The 23,228-nt window shown below is 39.1% G+C and overlaps 1 protein-coding gene across 1 annotated transcript in view; it reads left to right on the top strand.

Moving 5' to 3' along the window:
- The first annotated feature begins 21,377 nt into the window (after positions 1 to 21,377).
- Ptgr1 (prostaglandin reductase 1) overlaps positions 21,378 to 23,228 on the top strand; it is a 31,245-nt gene continuing 29,394 nt past the window's right edge. Inside the window, exon 1 of the mRNA XM_078047952.1 lies at positions 21,378 to 21,559. The gene's annotated coding sequence lies outside the window, so the exon portion shown is untranslated. The remainder of the gene's footprint in view (positions 21,560 to 23,228) is intronic.

Raw genomic sequence — 23,228 nt, 5'->3', positions numbered from 1 at the left:
CAACAATGGAAGCCTCTGAAAACACAGTAGAGAAGGTGTCTTAGAAGAAGTTCAGATTGTATGTAGTTAGATGGATATATAAAATAAAGGATGGTGTAGAGAATGAGGTCAAGGAGGGAATATGGGAAGTGAAAGACCACTTCAATAAAGAAAGATCATGAAAAGAAAACAAGCAGAAATCCTTAAAATGAAGGAACCAGTGGACCAAATTATAAATTTGGACCACTTAGAGGACAGAGCCTCAGACAATGAAGACAGGATTTGTAATTTTGAAAGTGGAATTGAACATGCAGAGAGGATGATGGAAAACCATGGGAAGAACATCCAGGAATTGTTGGATGGCATGAAAGGATCAAATTTGGGAGTTGTTGGAGTGGATGGAGGAGCAGAGATACAGGCCAAGGGAGTGCACCATCTTTTCAATAATATGGTAGCAGAGAATTTCCCAAACCTAGAGAATGGAATGGAAAATCAATTACAAGAGGCTAACAGGACCCCCAAATGTACAAAGTTGCAGCAGACCCCCACCAAGAAACATTATAATGAGAATGACTGACACACAGAATAGAGATAAAATCTTGAAGGCTGTGAGAGAAAAAAATCAAATTATGAATAAGGGGAAGCCAATTCGGATCTTGATTGATTTCTCAACCCAGACCCTCAAAACTAGGAGGTCCTGGGGTAGTATATTTTGGTCCCTGAAAGAAAATGAATGCCAACCTAGAATTTTATATCCATCAAAATTAAGTTTCAGATTTAAGGATGAAACATTCCATGATAAACAAAAATTAAAGAAATTCACAACTGGAGAGCCTACACTACAGAACATTCTCAACAAAATATTCCATGAAGATGAAGTGAAAAAAAGAGGTGAAGGCCAGCAAAGGGAGGATCTACACTGGGGGGACATTCAACCAGGTTAGGGACTGGGAGGGATCAGGAACCAGGGAGGGGATCAAGATGGCGGGGAGTGCAGATCATGTCTCAGTGGTAATCTTGAATGTTGGTGGCCTGGGCTTGTTGTTGGAGGACATAGACTGGCGGATCGGATTAAAGAGCGGGAACCAACGACAGGCTGTCTTCAAGTCACTCACCTAATGGGCAGAGACGTCCACAAGCTGAAGGTGAAAGGATGGGAAAAAACTTATCACTCATGGGGATTGCATAATCAAGCACAAGTTTCCATTCTCATTTCAGAAAAAGTAGACTTCAAACCAAAGTTAATCAGAAGAGACAAAGAAGGACATTTCATCCTTCTCAAGGGAAGTATATATAAGCAGGACATAATAATTATAAATATTTATGCCCCCAGCAATGGAGCAACATGTATATCAAACAAACCCATCTCAATTTCAAGAGTCAAATAGACCAGGATACAATAATACTGTATCGTGATTTTGGCACACCTCCCTCACTACTGGACAGCTCTTCCAAACAAAGACTAAATAAGGAAACTATAGAACTGGACAATACAATCAATAATTCAGACTAAACATATATAGAGAGAATATTTCATCCATCAATGAGCAAATATACTTTCTTCTCAGCAGCACACAGCTCCTTCTCTAAAACAGACCATATCTTTTGCCACAAAGCAGCTCTTAATAAGTACAGAAAAACAGAGATAATACCCTGCATTCTATCAGACCACAATGGAATGAAATTAGAAATCAATGATAAAGGGCCTGGGGATGTGGCTCAAGCGGTAGCACGCTCGCCTGGCATGCATGCGGCCTAGGTTCGATCCTCAGCACCACATACCAACAAAGATGTTGTGTCCGCCGAGAACTTAAAAATAAATATTAAAAATTCTCTCTCTCTCTCCTCTCTCACTCTCTCTTAAAAAAAATAAAATAAATAAATAAATATTAAAAACAATTTGTAGGGAGAAAATGCTACACAATTGTGTCAGGCAGTTACTTAATAAAAACATTTAAAAAATCAATGATAAAATAAAAAATAGAAGCTACTGTAAACAAATGGAGACCAAATAATACACAATTGAATGATGAATGGATAGTAGATGAAATAAAAAAAATTAGAGGTAAATGAGAACACTGATACAACATATCAAAATCTCTGGGACACTATGAAGGCAGTACTAAGATAAAGGTTGGTTGAATTGGGTGCATTCATTAAAAGAAGAAAAAGGGGCTGGGGATGTAGCTCAGTTGGTAGAGTGTTTGCCTTGCATGCAATCCCCAGCACCACCAAAAAAAAAAAAAAGAAGAAGAAGAAGAAAAGTCAACAAATAAATGGCCTAACACTATATCTCAAAGCCCTAGAAAAAGAAGAACAACAGCAAAATCAGTTGAAGACAGGAAATAATTAAAATCAGAGCTGAAATAAATGAAATTGAAACAAAAGAAACAATTGAAAAAATTTGCAAAGCAAAAAGTTGGGTCTTTGAAAAAAATAAATTAAATAGATAAACCCTTGGCCATGCTAATGAAGAGAAAAATAGAGAAAACTCAAATTTCTAAAATACAAGATGAAGAAGGAAATGTCACAAGGGACATGTCTAAAATATAGAAGATAATTAGAAACTATTCTGAAAATTTATACTCTGATGAAATAGAAAATATCAAAGAAATCAACAAATTTCTAAAGACATATGACCTACCCAAACTGAATGAGGAGGTCATACATGATTTAAACAGATCAATTTCAAGTAATTAAATGGAAAATGCAATCAAAAGCCTACTAACCAAGAAAAGCCCAGGACCAGATGGATCCTCAGCCAAATTCTAAAAGACTTTCAAAGAATAATTAACACCAATACTCCTCAAAGTATTCCATGAAATAGAAAAGGAAGAAACACCTCCAAACTCATTCTATGAGGCTAATATCATCTGATACAAAACTAGACAAAGACATATCAAGGAAAGAAAAATTCAGACCAATATCCCTGATGAATAAATAAATAAAATTCTGGCAAATCACATACAAAAACATATTTAAAATATAATGCACCAGGATCAAGTGGGATTCGTCCCAGGGCAGTTGGTTCAACATACAGAAATCAATAAATGTAATACATCATATTAATAGACTTAAAAACAAGAATCATATGATCATCTCAATAGATGCAGAAAAAGCATTTGACAAAATACAGCATACCTTCATGTTCGAAACACTAGAAAAACTAGGGATAATAGGAACATACCTCAACATTGTAAAAGCTATATATGATAAACCTAAGGCCAGCATCATTCTAAATGGAGAAAAATTGAAAGCATTCCCTCTAAAAACTGGAATAATCCTCTTTCACCACTTCTATTCAATATCATCCTTGAAACTCTAGCCAGAGCAATTAGACAAAAGAAAGAAATTAAAGGGATACAAATAGGTAAAGAAGAACTCAAACAATCACTATTTACTGATGACATGATTCTATACCTAGAAGATCCAAAAAATTCCACCAGAAAACTTCTAGAACTAATAAATGAATTCATCAAAGTAGCGGTAATAAAATCAACACTCATAAATCAAATGCATTTCTATATATCAGTGATGAATCCACTAAAGGATAAATTAGGACAACTATTCCATTCACAATAGCCTCAAAACAAATAAAATACCCGGGAATCAATCTAACAAAAGAGGTGAAAGACCTCTATAATGAAAACTACAGAACACTAATGAAAGAAATTGAAGAAAACCTCAGAAGATGGAAAGATCTCCAATGCTCCTGGATAGGCAGAATTAATATTGTCAAAATGGTTATACTACCAAAAGTGTTATACAGATTTAATGCAATTCCTACTAAACTCCCAATGACATTCTTCATAGAAATATAAAAAGCAATCCCAAAATTTATTTGGAAAAATAAGAGACCTAGAATAGCTAAAGCAATCCTTAGCAAGAAAAGTGAAGCAGGAGGCATCACAATGCCAGACCTTAAAACTATACTATAGAGCTATAGTAACAAAAATGGCATGATATTGGCACCAAAATAGACTTGTAGACCAATGATACAGAATAGAGGACACAGAGACAAACCCACATAAATACGGTTATCTCATAGTAGACAAGGGTGCCAAAAACATTCACGGGAGAAAAGATAGCCTACTCAACAAATGGTGCTGGCAAAACTGGAAATCCATATGGAGCAAAATAAAATGAAACCTCTTTTTCTCTCATCCTCCACAAAAATCAACTCAAAGTGGATCAAAGACTTAGGCACTAGAACAAAGACCCTGTGGCTAACAGAAGAAAAAATAGGTCCAAATCTTCACCATTTCAGCTAGGATCTGACTTCCTTAACAAGACTCGTAAAGCACAAGAAGTAAAATCAAGAGTCAGTAAATGGAATGGATTCAAATTTAAAAGCTTCTTCTCAGTAAAGGAAACAATAATGTGAGGAGAGAGCCTACAGCCTGAGAGAAAATATTTACCACGTGCACCTCCAATAAAGTATTCATCTCTAGGATATATAAAGAACTCAAAACACACACACACACACACAAAAAAAAAAAAAACAACAATAACAATAAATGGGCTAAGGAACTGAACAGACACTTTGCAGAAAAAGAAATACAATTGATCAACAAATATATGAAAAAGTATTCAACAGCTCTAGCAATTAGAGAAATGCAAGTCAAAACTACTCCAAGATTTCATCTCACTCCAGTCAGAATGGCAATCATCAAGAATACAGGCAAGGGGCTGGGGATGTGGCTCAAGCGGTAGCGTGCTCGCCTGGCTGGCATGCATGCGGCCCGGGTTCAATCCTCAGCACCACATACAAACAAAGATGTTGTGTCTGCCAAAAACTAAAATTAATATTTAAAAAATAATAATACTGGCAACAATAAATGTTGGTGAGGATGTGGGAAAAGGTACACTTACACATTGATGGTAAGACTGCAAATTGGTGCAACCACTATGGAAAGCAATATGGAGATTCCTCAGAAAATTGGGAATGGAATCACCATTTGACCCAGCTATCCCACTCCTTGGTTTATACCCAAAGGACTTGAAGTCAGCATGCTATAGTACCCAGCCACATCAATGTTTATAGCTCAATTCACAATAGCTAGATTATGGGACCAAGCTAGGTGTTTCTCAATAGATGAATAGATAAAGAAAATGTGGTGTATATGTTCGGTGGAGTATTTCTCAGCTTTGGAGTGAGGTTATACCATTTGCCAGTGAATGATTGGAGTTTGACAATATCATGCTGGGTGAAGGAGGCCAGTCCCACAGAACCGAGGGCCAAATGTTTTCTCTAATATGCAGAAGCTAATTCACAATAAGGCAGGGGATGCTAGGAAAGAATAGCATTACTTTAGATTAGGTAGAGGGAAGTGATGAGAGGAAAGGGGAGGGGATGTGAGGATAGGAAAGATAGTAGAATGAAACAGACATTATTAATGTATGTATATATGTGACTGCATGACCAATATGATTCTGCACATGTACACTTACAAAAATTGAGAAATTATATCCCATCTATGTATGATATATCAAAGTGCATAAATGCATTCTACTTATGTAGTGCATAATGCATTCTATACTTATGTATAGCTAATTTAAAAAAAAATTTAAACCAAACAATCTTCAATAGGCATTCTCAGAAAAAGAAATCAAACCAGTTGACAGAAAAGGAGATGCTTAATTTGGCTAGTAATCCTATGAATGCAAATATTAGCCTCAAGTGATTTTTTTTAATTTTTTTTAAAGAGAGAGTGAGAGAGGAGAGAGAGAGAATTTTTAATATTTATTTTTTAGTTCGTGGCGGACACAACATCTTTGTTGGTATGTGGTGCTGAGGATCGAACCCGGGCCGCACGCATGCCAGGCGAGCGCGCTACCGCTTGAGCCACATCCCCAGCCCTAGCCTCAAGTGATATTTACCTGACAAAATTAGCAAAGATTGTAAAATTTGCAATAGCCAATTTTAGCAAAATGGGTGAAAGAGGACAGTTCACACTTTCCTTGGGATTGCATAAATTAATAATTGGGATAACTGCAAAGTAATGTGGTGATTGTAATACCTGTACTTGAGGAGCTCAAGCATTGTTTCAATTCCCAGAAATTACTCATACTCTTGGCCCAACACTTTTCTACCATAAGAAAAAAATTCCAAACATGGAAAAGGAGGTATGCACAAAGACATTCATTCTGGTGCTGTATATATGTTACCCAGGCCACACCAACCTAGAGTTTCAAATGAGGTTCACAAAATAATAATAATAATAATAATAATAATAATAATAATAATAATAATAATAATAATAACATTTCTTGAATGGTCCATATCTGCTCCACAGGGCCTCTAGCAACCTGAAATTTTTTGTGACGAGTAAGGTATTCTGTCACCAGCTTGTCTACTCGCTGAAGTATTCTCCTCCTCATTCTAGTGTTTCTGAAGGAATTGACCAAGAGGCTTAGCCATACCCCCATGCCTATTGCAGGTATCACTGTCACCATACTTCTACAAATACTGATGCTGCAAATGTGACCAGTTCTCGGTATTGAGGGTACTTTGGCTTTGGTTGGATTGAAGTGCCAGCATACATGCCCATGTGACTTATGAATGCAGAGGTTTACTAATATGAGAATTGATTCTATTTCAGGATTTTAGAAACATCAATGACAAAGAATCTCTAGACTCTCCAAGGAAAGAAAAAAACTTGTCTAGTTTAAATTCACACCTGCTCTATCTCTTATTTATAACTAACGTGCTTTGTAAATATTTGCTTAGTAAAGTTAGTGATGTTGCAACCCCAAGACTACTTATAATTAATAAGGGGAATTATACTTGTTAAAGGTGCTTTAGTTATATTTTGCATCACTGTAACCAAAATACCAAATAAGAACAATTTAAAGGAGAAAAAGTTTGTTTGGGGCTCACGGTTTCAAGATCTCATTCCATACTGACTCTACTGCTCTGGGCCCAAGGTGAGGCAGGATACCATGGAGTAAGACCCAGCAGAGGAAAGCAGCTCAGCTCAAGGCTGGTATCAGGAAATGGGGAGGAGAGGGCCATAGGGAAGTGCACCCTTCCGGGACACACCCCAGAGAGCCACCTTTTCCAGCCACACCATGCACGCCTGCCTACAGCTACTACCCTGTCAACCCATTCAAAGTGGGATGGATTACAGCTCTCACAATTCAATCATTTCACATTCCTGTGTTAATACAGGAGCTTTGGGGACACCTCATAGCCAAACCATCACAAGGAAAACTGATTTTTTTCACTCCCAATTATCAGCTATTTTTGTCATAGGAAATTGAATTTGTGCACAAACTTTGTGATTATTGAGAGCCACCGCCAAGTTGGGATGGCGCCTAGCATTTCGCGAGAAGGAGTGGTTGAGAGGTGATGCCAGCAAGCCATTAAGATGATGATAATTAAGTTCAGCTGTGTATAATTGCTGTGACTGGATGATGCTGGATTGAAATAGGCTGTGTATTTAGTTGTATATAGACCCCTGCTGTCCGGCAACAGGGCGGCTCCTGTTGCCCCGCCTCCCCCCCACACTTTTGAGTTCTCACGGAGTTCCTGTTAAGTTCCCGTTGAGTTCTCGCAGAGTTCCCCCCCCAGTTGAGGGCTGAGAGAGTTCCGGGGAGCGCGAGTGGAGTGCCGGTGAGAGTTCGGGCAATAAAGTAGTTCCTGTTTGAACCTACAAGTGCCTCGTGGCGGCTTGGTTATTTTGTGCCCAGCCAGACTGTGGCATGTGATCATCTCTGACCATGGCCTGTTTGGTTATGTTTAAGCAACCAGTACATAAATTGTTTAAGATCACTTGCCAGACAGAAAAGGTGTCTGACTGTGAGTCTAGGTATTCCTGTTTGAAACATAAAAACAAAATGGAACAAAATTGAACTCATGGTTTAATCATTTTGAACACAACACAAAATTCTTGGTTTTCTATATAATAGGAAGAAAGAAACTGAATTAGTCTTTCTTGAAAGATGTGAAAAGAAAAATCTAAGAACACATGTTAAATTTACAAGATTAACTTCAAGTTTTTTGAGGCATTAGATAGCAAGAAAGAGGACATATTGAAAACAATCCTATATCTAACTTCCCTATTTGTTCCTTTTACACAGATAGTCTTAAAACTTTGTGGATTTTTCTCCCTGCCACCCCCTTTGCTCTCAAAATGAGAAGCCATCTGGTTCAAACCCAAATCTAAAAATGACTCTTTCTCTTTCTGAAACTCTACAGAAAAACTAAACTTGAAGAACATCAGGACAAGAACATGAGATGATTATAACTCACCATGTGATTTTTACCATTTTCTGAATATTCTGAGATCAACAAAGTAGATGGGGCCAGAATATGTTGTACTTCATGTGATTAATTCATGGATGGTTGGGGAGGGTGAGAGGCTCAACTCATGCTTCCTCAGCAGTTTCTACCCTGATGAAACCTTCCTCAGAAATGTCTACATTTAAGCACCAGTGACAGAGCTTCTGACCTATGTTCCATAGAGTACCACCTCTAAATTCCACGTAATCTGATTCTCATTCCCCTTGACTTTCTAAGCCAAAATATGAGCTAACACATCTAACCTGCAGTTCAAGTTCTTCCTCAGTACTTATTGTTGAGGGGACACATTCTTATTGCAGAGGGAAGAATGTGCTGTGTCACTGTTGTAGAGACAGATGAGGCAAGGCACCAAATATAGCAGGGAACAGTTTTATTCAGCTGTAGCCAGGTTCAGAGGGCAGCTTTTGCTATAATCAATTCCCTGAACCCTAAGTTCAGGTAGTTTCAGAACTTTATACCCAGCATGTAAGGGAAGGGGTGCAGAAGTTCACATAAAAGCAGCTTTTTCTTTCTTTCTTTCTTTCTTTTTTAAAGAGAGAGAGAGAATTTTTTAATATTTATTTTTTAGTTTTTGGTGGACACAGCATCTTTATTTTTTATGTGGTGCTGAGGATCAAACCCAGTACCCCGAGTATGCCAGGTGAGCGCGTTACAGCTTGAGCCACATCCCCAGCCCACATAAAAGCAGCTTTTTCCATCACTGTCCTGGGCAAGTTAACCCTTCAAGGACAGCACCTGAGAAGGGGAGAGCTTCTTCTCCCCTTTCTTTCCTCCCCCTGCCAGCTGTTACCGTGGAGCCCAATTGTAACTTCTCTTATCAGAAATGTAGACATCTCTGCGAAGCCAGCTCCAGGCCAGAGTCCTTGTTTACACATTTCTACAGACTACTACACTGGACACATGATTGTGAAAAACTAGGAAGTGGGTGTCCAGCACCTGGAGTGCTGATTTCTTCCCAGCCGGTGGCCAAGTAAAACAGGGCGACACGAAAATAGGAAGTTTATCTACATTGAACTCTTTTATAGAGACTCTTTTGCTGACAGTCCTAAAATCAGCCATGGTGGAGATTTCTGGAGAAACCCAGTTAAGACTTTTCTGTGGAGAAAGGGGGTGCCACTGCATCATCCCTCATGGGAAGAGAGCTTAGGTATACTCACCTATGGGTGTCTCCAGACTCTTCCTGATTCTTTTCCCTCCTTACTACATTGCTGTAATAAATCTTTGATATGAAACAGTATACTAAATCTTGGGAATCCTTCTAGTAGCCCTCCAAACATGGCAGTAATCTTGGACATTCTTAATACATGTAGTTAGGTCAATTAATCTCAGTGTGTCTAATATGGTCAAAGTTGACAGTGCCATCTGCCATCCATGTTGAAGCTGCTTAGTAGCTAATATGATTACCAGAAAAATATAGGATTATTGACTGTGAATTATATTAATGAGTGTGTGTGTTAGATAAAGACTATAAGCATTATGTCCATGATGTAGTGTAAACTGCAAAACTTAGATAAACCACAGAACTTAAATAGATTTAAGTTAGTGACATAAGAGTCTACACCTGGGTGTAGACCCCAGAGCTCACCCAATTATCAGCTGCAAACACAACTGAACTATGACTTAAAAACCTAGCTTTTTGGAGGTTGGGGAGACTAACAGGATGTGGATAGAGAGACCAAGACCTCCATCGCTGTTGTCCTCCTTGTGCCAGACTCCTCCGGCTCAGATGGAGTTCAGAAACCTGGACTTAAGACATGTCACAAGTGAATGCTCAGGACTTAGCATGTGTATCTAAAGTTCAATGAGCATCAATAAAATAGATTTGATGGAATCTAACAGTGCCTCAGAATGAGTCATAGTAACCGCTCGTGACAGTAGCAAGGCTGCTCAGTACATTACAGAGAGTTTAGTGATACCACTTATTTAAGTTTTCACTTTTTTCTTTGTTAGTGTCCCCTGTGCTATAACTCAAGCATGAGGCCAAGAGTCCAGGCTAAAGAAATATACAGATAACCAACATCCAGCACTTGTTTTTTCCTTTGACCACAAACCACTTGCTGTTATTTGTGATAGTTGACTCTCTTTTATACAAAGCAATCTTTTCCTACAATTTCTCAACCCCTCATATCATTTTGAAATTATTTTGAATGAAGATATTAGGACTTCCCTGAGAGTTGCTAAAAAGCTCTCTCTGAAACTCCCTCAATCTTCTAGACAGAAATCCAGGAACAACAGGACCCCCACCCTTATCTATAGTTTTGCTGTCTGTGTTTCAGATACCACCGTCAACCACAGCTCAAAACTTTTAAGTGGAAAATTCCAGAAATAAACCATTCATAAGTGTTCAATTGCACACTGTTTTGAGTAGCATGATGAAATCTTGTGGCACCTACTCAACCCTGCCCAAGACATGAATCACCCCTTTTCCCATTGTATCCAGGCTATATACACTACCTGCCCATTAGCCATCATCAGCTGTTTTGGTTATAAGATGAATTATTGTAGTGTAATCATGCTTGTGTTCAAATAACCTTTATTCTACTTAGTAATGATCCCAAAGCAATTATATTGTATAATTGTTCTTTTATTATTTCTTATTATTTTTCATTTCTTGCTGTGTCTAATTTTTTTTGTAGTTGTAGATGGACAGAATGCCTTTATTTTATTTGTTAATTTTTATGTGGTGGCCTGGGAATGTGGCTCAGGCGGTAGCGCGCTCGTCTGGCATGCGTGCGGCCCGGGTTCAATCCTCAGCACCACATACCAACAAAGATGTTGTGTCCACCGAGAACTAAAAAAAAATAAATATTAAAAAAATTCAAAAAAAAATTTTTTTATGTGGTGCTGAGCATCGGATCCAGTGCCTCATGCATGCTAGGCAAGCACTTTGCCACTGAGCTACAGCCCCAGCCCTATTGCTGTATCTAATTTTAAGCTAAACTTTATTATAAGTGTGTACATGTAAGAAAAAAACGTAGTATATATAGGGTTTATTTGTGGTTTCAAGCATCCACTAAAGGATGTGGAACATAATCCCCTCAGAAAACGGGGACAACTCTGAGTAATTGCTGGCAGTAATTTCTCCTTTGCTCCTCCCACATAACTCACAAAACCAAAGTGAAAAGACCCTAATTGAAGAATGGCTCCCCTTTGCCAGTTCAGCATAACTACAAACTAGTATCTAAACAATGTCTCCACTTGGCAAATAAAACCCAAATACAATCCAGAGTCAGTGGTGGGAGCCTCTTCTGCCTTTCAGAGATCTGATTAACCTGGCATTAAACTTAATTTTTTTTTTGTTCCCCGGTCGTCCAAAGTCCACCCACAATATCTGTGACTTATGGGCTTGTCTCCGTCTACATTGTTATATATTTAGCCCCTTTACCCAAAAAAAACCCGATTCATCCCAATATTTAGAAATTTTGTTTATAATTTTTGTGTGATTAAGGGATCATGGGAAGGGTTCCAGCATGTAACACAGACCCATTATCTCCATTCTTCCCTTACTTTTTTCTTCTAAAATAGGGAGTTCCAAATTCTCTCATCTTCTCTTAGTGACTTTACCCAGAGGTACACAGCAAGTAAAAGGGTAGGCCAGAATTCAAGTTTGGTTTTTTTGCCCTTTTTACCTCATATACAAATACCTATTAGTCTTTCCAAGGTCTTTGATAAGAAAACTCAATATTATTTTCATATACTCATATTTTAAAATAAACAAATTGAGAAGGCAAAGGTGAATTGTTTAAAAAAAAAATGCTTAACCTGACTCCTGATTCATTCCCTAAATGAATTTCTTTCATAGAAAACTGCCAAGTCATGGGCTGTGGCTGTGGCTGTGGCTCAATGGTAGAGCACTTGCCTACCATGTGTGAAGTTCAATTCTTAGCACTGCATACAAAAATCCAGTTCAGTATATAAATAACATGCTGTCCATCTACAACTACAAAAAAAAAAATTGAAAAAGGAAATTGCCAAGTCAGAGGCTGTTTCAAAGATATTTTAACTGAACTTGATTAGAATTGCAAGGAGGCTCCTAATTTAAGTTTACCTTAATTTCATTGAGCAAATACTTAATCACAATGACATTGCATGGTTATATTTTTTATTTTATTTTAATCAACAATATGTAATATATATACACTTACATATACATATATATTTATGAAATACAACATTTGTTTTGACTTATGTATACATTGTGGAAGGGCTAAATCAAACTACTTAACACACATTACCTATGAGGGATGACTATGTCATTCTAGCACATTGATTATTTAAATTAAAAGATAGCAGATGCAAGATGATCACTCTCATCTTCCTGGTATTTCTTAAGAGGAGATGAAATTCCCATATGAAAGATACAACATCTTTATACTCAAGAATGAAAATTCAAGATCAAGAGAATTCCACGGACCTTGTGAATGTAGTTGCTCACGAAATTCAGTTGCTTCGTCATAACTTACTGTTCTCTGTCCAATTCAGTATATAATTGACTTTGCTTCTTTGGGTCTTTGTTTCCATATTGAGACTCCTATATAAAACTTGCATTAAATAAGCTGGTCTGCTTCTCTCCTGTTACTCTAGTTTATGTAAATTTAATTCTTGGACTCAGCTGAGAGCCTAAGAGGATGGAAATGAAGTTCTGCATATATTTAACATTTGTTTGTGTGTAATAAAAACACTTAAAATTCACTCTCAGCAATTTTTAAAAATATTTATTTAGTTAGTTGTAGATGAACACACAGTATCTTTATTTATTTTTATGTGGTGCTGAGGATCGAATCCAGTGCTTCACATATTCGAGGCAAGCACTTGACCACTGAGTTACAGCCCCAGCCCCCACTCTCAGCAATTTTAATGACATGTTTTTATTAATTGTGTTCACCATTATGTAAAATAGATCTCTTGAACTTATTCTTCCTAAATGAGATTTTTCTGTCCTGTGACCAGTATCTTCCCAATTCTAATTAAAAATGGGCAAAAGATTTGGCTAGGGTTGTGGCTCAGTGGTAGAGCATTTGCCTAGCACATGCAAGGCACTGGGTTTGATCCTCAGTACCACATAAAAATAAATAAATAAAATAAAGGTATTGTGTCCAACTACAACTAAAAATATTTTTTCTTTTTTTTTTTTTTTGGTGGTGCTGGGGTTTGAACCCAGGGTCTTGTGCATGCCAAGCAAGCACTCTACCAACTGAGCTATATCCCCAGCCCATATTTTTTCTTAAATGCACAAAGGAGTTGACTAGACTCTTCTCCAAAGAAAATATACAAATGACCAAAAAGCATCTGAAAGATGTTCAAGATCACTATCATTAGGTAGTGAAAATCAAAACTTTCAGGAGGTATTATCTCCGACCCATTACCATGATCACTGTCAGGAACTAGTAAGTGTTTGCAAGGAGAACTGGAACCATTGTGCACTGTTGATAAAATGTAAAATGGTACAGTCCTTGTGGAAAAGAAGCATGGAGATTCCTCAAAAAATTAAAATTGATGAACTACCATATCATTCAGTCTCCCAACCAAAATGTCCCTGGATGGATAAATAGATATGGAAAACGCAGTGTATATATACAATAGAAAATTATATAGCCTCTGAAATGAACAAAATCCTATCAAATATCATGATATGGATGAACTTTGAGGACATTATGCTTAGTGAAAGAATCCAGTCATGAACAAATACTGCATGATTCCACTTATAAGATGTATCTAAAGTAATCAGACTCAGAAAGAAAAGTTAAATTGTGGTTGCCGGGGACTGGAGGAGGGTGAAAGTAGGAGTTGTTCTGGTGGGCACAGAGTTTCGAAAGTTAAGATGAAAAATTTCTAGAGATGTTACAAAACAATGTGAACCCACTTACTACTAAACAATAAACTTAAACATGGTGCAGGTGGTAAATTTCATGGTTTTTACAACAAGTTTTTTTAAAAAATAAAAACCCCATTTTACCTTGCAGGATATATAAAAATAGGCAATAAGTTGGATTTTACCTGAAGGCCATAGTTTGTCAAATCCTGCTCTAATGTATAGTTCATATTTAGATTTCACCTGTTATTTCAATTACGTCTGTATGATTATCCTTTCACCTTCTGCAATCTCATTCAGCACCATCTGTCTGCTATGTCTCTTTTGCCTCCTTTGATCTAGAATAGTTCCTCAGTCTTTCTTTGAATTCCATGATCTCGACACTTTAAAAGATTATATTACAAGCTAGTTAATTTGTAGAAAATCCCTCAATTTAAATATTTCTGTTATTTCTTCATGTTTCAACGCAGGTTATGCATTTCCATCAGGATATCACAGAACTGATGCAGTGTTCTTCTCCAGGCATAATATAAGAAAGTAGAGATAATATCTACTTATCTTATTATTGGCAATATTGGCCTTACTCACTTGTCTGCCAAAGTTTTTCACTGTACAGTGACCTTTTCCTCCTTTAATAATCTATGATAAGATACTTGCAAATATCTACTATGAAAATATCCTGTTCCTTATCAAACTTTTATGTATTAATTTCAGCCTCCATAATTGCCTGAATCAATTATTAATAAAATGATTGCAAAATGGTGACATTCTAATTCAGTCATTCTACCTACCTTCAGTAGTTGGCATTCAACTGTCAGGAAGATCTTTTCCTTTTCTCTGCATTTATGAACCCATGGTAATTTATTATATAAGTTAACATCAACTGTTATTGATAATTATGTGGGTGCTGATATGTTCATTTCATTTTTTATTTTAATGTTCAAATTGTTTCAGATTTGGCCAATAGAAGTTCCTATAGGGTGGCTTTTGGGTCTTTTTGACATGACCCCATTCTTTTTTTGTTCCCATCATGTTTTGTATACTTATTTTGCACACTTGCTTGCTTACTGACAGAAAAAGATGGTTTAGGTTCCTCTTGTACTCTCTATGCCCTAACCCAAGCCCAGGAAATCATGAGGAAAAAGATGCCCTGGAACAGAAGTTGGCATTCAGACACTAGTGTCATACATCAGACACTCGCCAAGTGGACAAGAGGGTGGGAGGAGGGACTGGAGGGAAAATCAGGATGACAGTGACATTCGGAGACTTCAGCATATTTGCATGTCAGAAATCACATTCCTGAGAGTAACGCACAGAAATCCCACATTTATGACCTTCCCTAAGTTTGTCTTACCTATAAGAGGCATCTCCCTCACCTGTATTGAGAGGTAGAATGGAACAGAGAAAAATGCAGGGTGTTGGAGCAGACTAACTAGGTTTCCAATCACAGCCCCACTTAGCTTACACAAGATCACAGAGGGCTGGGATTGTGGCTCAGTGGTAGAGTACTCGCCTAGCATGCATGAGGCACTGGGTTTGATCCTCAGTACCACATAAAAATAAACAAATAAAATAAAGGTATTGTGTCCATCTGCAGCTAAAACATATTAAAAACAAAACAAACAAAAAAACCAAAATAACAAGATCACAGAGCTAGTCACTAGTGGGGTTGAGATTACAAATCACAACTATCTCACTAGGCCAGTAAAATGGATGTTGTAAAGAGGCAAAAAGGGGACACATCCGTCTAGGTTGTTTTTTTGTTTTGTTTTATTTATTTTGTTTGTTGTTTTGTACCAGGAATTGAACCCAGTCCTTAACCACTGAGATACATCCCCAGCCTCTTTTATTTTGAGACAGGGTCTCACTAAGTTGGTTAGGGCCTCTCTAAGTTGTTGAGGCTGGCCTCTCACTGGGATTACAAGCATGTGCCACCGAGCCTACTTTGTCTAGTTTTTAAATGCATTGTCATAGAAGTCCATGAGGAATTCCTACCAGACATTTGATGCAAATAATTATTTTATTATTTCCATGATTTTACTAAGTGAATTGTTCCCTCAGAGAGCTAGATCAGAGTTCTTTGAAGCTTAAGGTCAGAAAACTGAATTGAATAAGGTTTCTCAGAGCAAAGCAAAAGCAATCTTTTCCCTTGATCCTTTGTTCTATACTGTGACTCTGTGTTTAAGTATATATCAGCTATGACTTTGCCTAATCACCATGAGTTGGCTAGCTGCAACAATGAGTCAAAATGATTGACAGAGAGATCCTGTTTGACCTGGTGTGGCCAGATCTTAACTATACCTTCCATTTCATGTTAAGTAGACACATATTTGAGGAAGCCTATATAAGGTTTCTCAGAGCAAAGCAAAGGCAATCTTTTCCCTTGATCCTTTGTTCTATCTTGTGACTCTGTGTATGAGTACATACCAGCCATGACTTTGCCTGATCATCATGAGTTGACTAGCTGCTATAATGAGTCAAAATTATTGGTAGAGAGATCCTGTTTGACCTGTTTGGTCAGATCTTATCTATACCTTCCATTTCATGTCAAGCAGGCACATATTCCTGACAAATAAAATGTCAGGAATAATTCTTACTTTGCAAAGGCTTTTCACACCTGCAGTTTTATTAGTTCTTTCAATACCAAGAAGCAGAAGTGTTGTGATTATCTGATATACTTGAAACATGTTTTATTCGCAATAGGTATTTAATAAGTGTATTTTTAAATGTTAAAAAAAAAACAAGTTGTGAAAGTGGAGAAGAAAAAAATGATATTTGAGGGTCTTACTACTTGCCAGTACTATATATCCCATGTCAAAATCTGTGTTAGTCTCTGTATCCAAAAGACTTAATAAGAACAACTTAGAAGAGGAAAAGTTTATTTTGGCTCTGGTTTCAGAGGTCCAGAACATGGTTGGCTGGCTGTATAGCTCTGGGCCCAAGCTGAGGCAAGCCATCATGGCAGAAGGGTATGGCAGAGGAAAGCAGCTCAGGACATGACAGCCAGGAAACAGAGAGAGCTCTGCTCACCAGGGACAAAATATAAACCACAAAGTGACACCCCTAGTGACCTGTTTCCCCTAGACATACTCTACCTGCCTAGAGTTACCACCCAGTTAATCTATCCAATCGAATGAATCCACAGATTCTGTTATCATTCTCATAACCTAATCATTTCACCTTTGATCATTCTTAATTGTCTCGTAATTAAGAGCCTCAGCACCCAGTTTGGTGGGCGGGGAGACACTGCATATCTGAACCATAACACAATCTTTACACTGATCCTGTTTAACAATGTCATGGGGCTAGAGGTCTGCAGTTGTTTCCCTAAAATCCACTTCTACGTGCCAGGCAAGTTTTGAAAATTCCCTCCTCACAGGCAGAGGTGGCTTCTTGATCAATTGCCAGATAGTTCTTCTTTCATCTAGAGGAAAGATGAACTTGATAAATTCTCACCAGGAAAACATGGTGGCACAGGTTCCACCCATTCCTTTTCTGGATCAGACCTACAGTATATGGTTCTAGAAACCAAAACCACATGGTTTAAAAAGCACTTTGTTCTTCTTTCTGGAACAATAAATCCAAAGTAGGAAGTTCAAGGCTGGCACAACTGTTCATTGAACCAGGTGACTTTTTACTTTCTCTAGTGTCATCTCCAGTGGGTGGCTTTCTTCTCCATGGACACAAGAAGTTTGTTCCACCACCAAGACAGCACCTTGGTGAGGGCAGGGAGAAGGACAAAAGTAGAAAGATGCATGTTTGCAGTACAATTCTCCCTTTTTGTTTTAATCAGGAAAACAATTACCTTCCTAGAAGCTTCACCCTATTTATTACGTTTCTGCTTATGTCTTATTAGAACTGTGCTACAACCTCAGCTACAAAGAAGACAGGAAAGTAGAGTTCTTTAACTGGGCACACTGCTGTGCTAAACAAACATGGGCTACTGTGTAGTACAGACAAAAGGGAGAATGAATAGTGAACAGACAAACAGCATGGTCCACAAAACACGAGACCTTTCTATCTGGCTCTTTGCTATTAAATGCAGGGTTTCTGTTCTCACGACTAAAAGGCTCAGGGGTCACTCCAGTTAAACTGGGCTAACTGGGCTGCACGAAATAACCACACAAGAGACACAAATACCTTTTTCTTTGGGGTCGCTCCTCTGACCTTAAGGGTCCGCAGAAAGAGAGAGAAAGAGAGAGAGAGAGAGAGCACACTCGCTGACCCCTTTTATTGAGGGAAGCTATTCAAATGAGGCAAGGGGTCAGGTTTCAGGGGGCTGAGTCTATCTTCATGATGTCCACTGTCAGCAGGTTGACTGAAACCTGGGTAGGCCACACCCAAGGGCACAGTAAGAGGAGGGGACACACACAAGGCACTTCCATGGAAGATTCTATCCTAAACAGGGCAAGGGGTTATATTACAAAGGAACAGGTGAGCATAGCTTCACCCATGGGGCTGTAGCAAGACACACCCATTTCTGTGACTGAGCGCCTCAGTACCCAGTCAGGGAGTATAACTCAGTCACATGTAAGGTTGGTCTCCCACAATTAAACATACATTGGAGGGTTGGGGCTGGGGCTCAGTGGCAGAGCACTTGCATAGTATGTGTGAGGCACTGGGTTCAATCCTTAGCACCACATAAAAGTAAATAAAATAAATGCATTCGGTCCATCTACAACTACAAAAAATTAAAAAATAACTTCTAAAAAATACTTTGGTTACTTCACAATATTTGTTAGAGAATAAAGAAAGCCCCAAATGGGAAAGAACATGTTGCAATTGGATGTTACCACTTGGGCCAAATGTCAGAGAAAGAGGGAGGCAGGTTGTCTTGTGTCCAAGGAGCTTTACCGTGGCCAAATCTTTGTCTAGCCTGCTAAGAAAGTGAGGGAGGGGTGCTGTGGTTTCTTCACTGTTCATATTTGATTTTGTCCAGGATTTAGGGGCAAACATATTTGATTTTGGACCATGGGGGCAGAGGGTTGAGTTCCTCATACTCATCAATGAGTTTATGGCACATTACTATTACCGGTCTGCTGAATTCTTTCCCTCTCTGTAATTTACGTGCATTATTTAAAAAATCACTATTCCTTAGTCTTCGCTTCTTACTATCTGCAATTATGGTGATATGTTTAACGTGTGTGTAGTTTCTTTTTTCTTTTTCTTTTCTTTTTTTTTTACATGTTCTTATTTAAGATGGGCATACACTACAATTAACAGACCTCATTCTGTTTCTTTTCTACTGCAGAATTTGCTTTTAGGATCTATGCAAGGTGCTTTATATACATCAAACCAGTGTTTCTGATTGTTGTATTGTAACCCACAGAATGCACCCACCATAGTTTAACCATACACTGGGTTATAGGCTGAATTGTGTGTCCTCTCCTTCCACCACAGAAAATTGATATGTCAAAGTCCCAAACCCTGTACCTCAAATGCAACCATATTTGAAGACAGGGTTTTAAAGAGGCAATTAAGGTTAAGTGAGCTCATATAAGTGAGTCTTAATCCATACAACTATATTTAAAATTGGACCTTCAAAAGGGTGATTAAATTAAACTGAGGTCTTTAGGTTGGACTATAATCCAACTGTGTCCTCATTAGAAGAGAGACACGAGAGATGCACAAATACAGAGAAAAGGCCATGAGAGGACACAGAGAGAAGGTGACCATCAATAAGCCAAGGAAAGAGACTTCAAAAGAAACCAAACCTACACACTGATCTTGGACTCCAGCCTCCAAGATCAGTGTGTAGGTAAATTTCTGTTGTTTAAGCCACCCAGTCTATGGTATTTTGTTACAGCAGCCCTATCAAACCAAAATACACTCTCGGAAACACCTAGGTTTCTTTCAACTCTTCTATTGAAAAGCTTTTGCATTCAACAAACCACTTTTACTGTGAAACTGACAAAGCTGTACAGCTAACATCTGAAAACCTCTTACTGCTATCTTACATAGAAAATAGGGAATTCAGTCTCTTGGAGCGCTAAATCTTTCATTTAGCACCTTGTTAATTGAAATCCTGGTAAGGAGAAAAGAGCAATCCTATGCTCAAGGACACTTGATTGGTTTAGGTAATCCAGGGCATAAACTAATTTGTACTTACTGGATTGGCAAAAGGTAAAAACAACATCCTCACTCCTGATGTGAGCTTCAGTTAAAAGAAACTCTTTTATGGAATATTACCTGACAGTTATTTAAGTAATGAGCTACATCTATATCTGTTTATTTAGAGAGATGTCCATGATATTAAATCAGAAAAAAAAGGGGTAAAGTACCATCTTTAGAAAGATCCTAATTTTATATTATGTATAATCCATGTCAGTCATGTAATTGATTCACAAAGACTGGGTGAGGGTTTGACAGTATGTAATTGGATATGGTGTGAGTTGTCTGGGACTTCCTTACCACCTATGAAGAACTCAGAAGACTGTTACTGGGATCTAGAGATCACCGAATATTAATCACACTCCTGTACTAATCTAAGCACTTGATATTTGACTCATTTTATTCTTTCATAAAGACATTTAATTTTCTTTTGTATTTTGGGGGGTATTTATTTTGTTTTTTGGTATTGGGGATTGAATCCAGGGGCACTTTACCACTGAGCAGCATCTCCAGGCCTTTTTATTTTATTTTTTATTCTGGTTCAGAGTCTCTCTAAGTTGGTGAAGCTGTTCTGGAACTTGTGATCTTCCAACCTCAACCTCCCGAGTCATTTAATTTTCTTAACACCTACCTCCTTTATCGCTTAGGGATCTAATCCAGGGCCTCATGCATGTTAGGTAAGCCCCCTACCAATGAGTTACACCCCCCAGCTATAAGGTATGTAATTTTCAAAGTTACTCTGGGGGTAAGCACTATTCCCCACCTCCCTCAACCCCTGCCATCTTGCAGATGGGTGCTCAAAGCTGCACCACTAGTAAGTAGCTGGCACAGGCTTCCAAGAAGAGCACTCTTAAGATCAGCGACTTGACTCTGCCCAACCGCTGCCTTAGACGGCCTCTCCTCGCAGAGGCAGGGAAAGGCCAAGTCAAGTGCTTACAGTTGCAGTAGTGTGATGGGTGTGTACAGGGGGCGCTTCAAAGGCAGAGAAGCTCATTTCTCTCTGGAAGGGTTACACAGATGAGGTAATCCTTTTCTTGAAAGCTGAGTAGGTGTTCACCAGGCACACGGCGTCTCTCTCACCCGGCTTCTTTTCGCGGGAGTAAGGCTCCAGTTGGGCTGCTACTATTGGAAGCCAGCGCACACACACACACACACACACACACACACACACACACACACACACGCACATTCCTCAGTTCCAGAGTTCCCTCCAGTGATTCTCTGGCGGTCAGAGGTCTCAGGCTTCCAGAAATAGCTCCTCCCGGGAGAAGCCCCACCTTCCTGGCTACCGCCTTAAAGTCAGCTCTCCGCTGCGCCTTCTCTTCCCCAGCAAGTGGAGTCTGCGAGATCTTGTAAGTAGACATCCCACATTCTCTTTTCTTTTCTCCCACTTCTCCCTCTCCTCCTCCAGGTCCTCCAATCCCTCTTTTTCCCTGCAGAAACCCGCCTGTTGAGGAGGGTTTGCGCTTACCCTTTCCTCTCCAAGCGCTGAAGGGGAAATGGGGACCCGGAGGTCCCAATGCCTCAGGTCCAGGCAGGTTCTTGGGGTGTTCGGGACGAGTGCTGGAGGAAGGGGCAAAGTCTGGCTGCATTTCCTTTGCACCCCATAGCCATACGAACTGGAAAGGGGCCGCCAAGAAACTTGCTGAACTGCGAACCCGGGGAAGGAGTGAACCGGACGCAGCAGGATCGGAGCCTGCAGCGAGGTGTCTGCGCCGCACGCCGCGCACCGCACCAGCCCCCTTCCCTCCGAGGGCGCTGGCTTCTGCGGCCAGGCTCTTTCAGGGGGCGCTTTCGAGGCTTGTGGCGAGCTCAGAATCACCAGCAATTGCCCTTTTGTAAAGAAAGGCAAGAAACTGGAATTTAAAATAAACAAATAAAAACTCGGGAGACTCAGAAGGATTGAGAAAGTTGGTTACTAGAGTCTGGGAGTGGCTTGGGGCGGGAATGAGTTATTAGTGAAAGGTCACAAAGGGCCAGATACGAGAGTAAGTTTTGAGATCGGCTGCACGGAAGGGTGACAGTAGTCAGAATAATGTCTATTTCGAGGGCTGGGGTTGGGGCTCAGCGGTAGTGCACTTGCCTGACATGTGAGGCTGGGTTCGATTCTCAGCATCACATATAAATAGATAAAGGTCTATCAAAACTAAAAAAAAAAAAAAAAATAGTGTATATTTCGAAATCAGTAAGTAAATTTTAAATGTTTCACTATAAAAATGTTAGGTAAATAAGGTGATGGATATGTTAATCAACTTGATCCAATCACTCTACATTGTATTACACATATCAAAACACAGCATCCCAGGTTTCAGAACCAAAAAAAAAAAAAAAAATCACGCTGTACCCCATCAAAGTATAAAATTATTAACTGACAAATAGTATTAATTTGCTCAAAAAGACGGAAGAGCTGGGCTTGGACTGGGAGGGCCTCGGCGCTTTCTCTGTAATGCAGACGTGTCCCCTCCAGGCTACAGTGCCCCCATTCCGGGGTCCTGGCCAGGAAACAGAGGAAGATCACCAATCCTGCAGGCTTGTCTAGTTGTCACTGGTGGGGAAGGCGTGGTTCCCACGTGATGCAGCCCAGTTCGGTGCCCAAAGTCCAGAGCTCAGAGCAGGATTAATCATCTCTTGTTTTGGGGTGGAGGCAAGTTTAAACTCAAATCCTGATTTCCCCCTTGGAACCAAAACTAGAGAAAATTCGCTCCTGAAAATGGGGCGTAACATCGGCGCCACCCAGTGGCACGCAGGCGTCCCTGGGACTGCCTTGAGATGATGGCACTGTCCAGCTGAAAGAAGTGAATGAATTTGGTTTTGTGTTTGATTCTTTTCCTGGTAAGAAACTGGAAGTATTTTCACGCCGAGCAGAGGGTCACTGTCCTGGAGGAATTCAGCCTAGTGATGCCTGGGAAAACTTGCCACGACAGTTATTATTTTTCCTTTCTTTGAACGTTTCTTTTTTTTTCAAAGAGAGAGTGAGAGAGAGGAGAGAGAGAGAGAGAGAATATTTAATATTTATTTTTT

This window comes from Ictidomys tridecemlineatus, chromosome 4, assembly GCF_052094955.1.
Source record: "Ictidomys tridecemlineatus isolate mIctTri1 chromosome 4, mIctTri1.hap1, whole genome shotgun sequence".
Classification (NCBI taxonomy): domain Eukaryota; kingdom Metazoa; phylum Chordata; class Mammalia; order Rodentia; family Sciuridae; genus Ictidomys; species Ictidomys tridecemlineatus.
The sequence above is the reverse complement of the archived record's forward strand: the minus strand, read 5'-3'. Positions and strand labels throughout refer to the sequence as shown.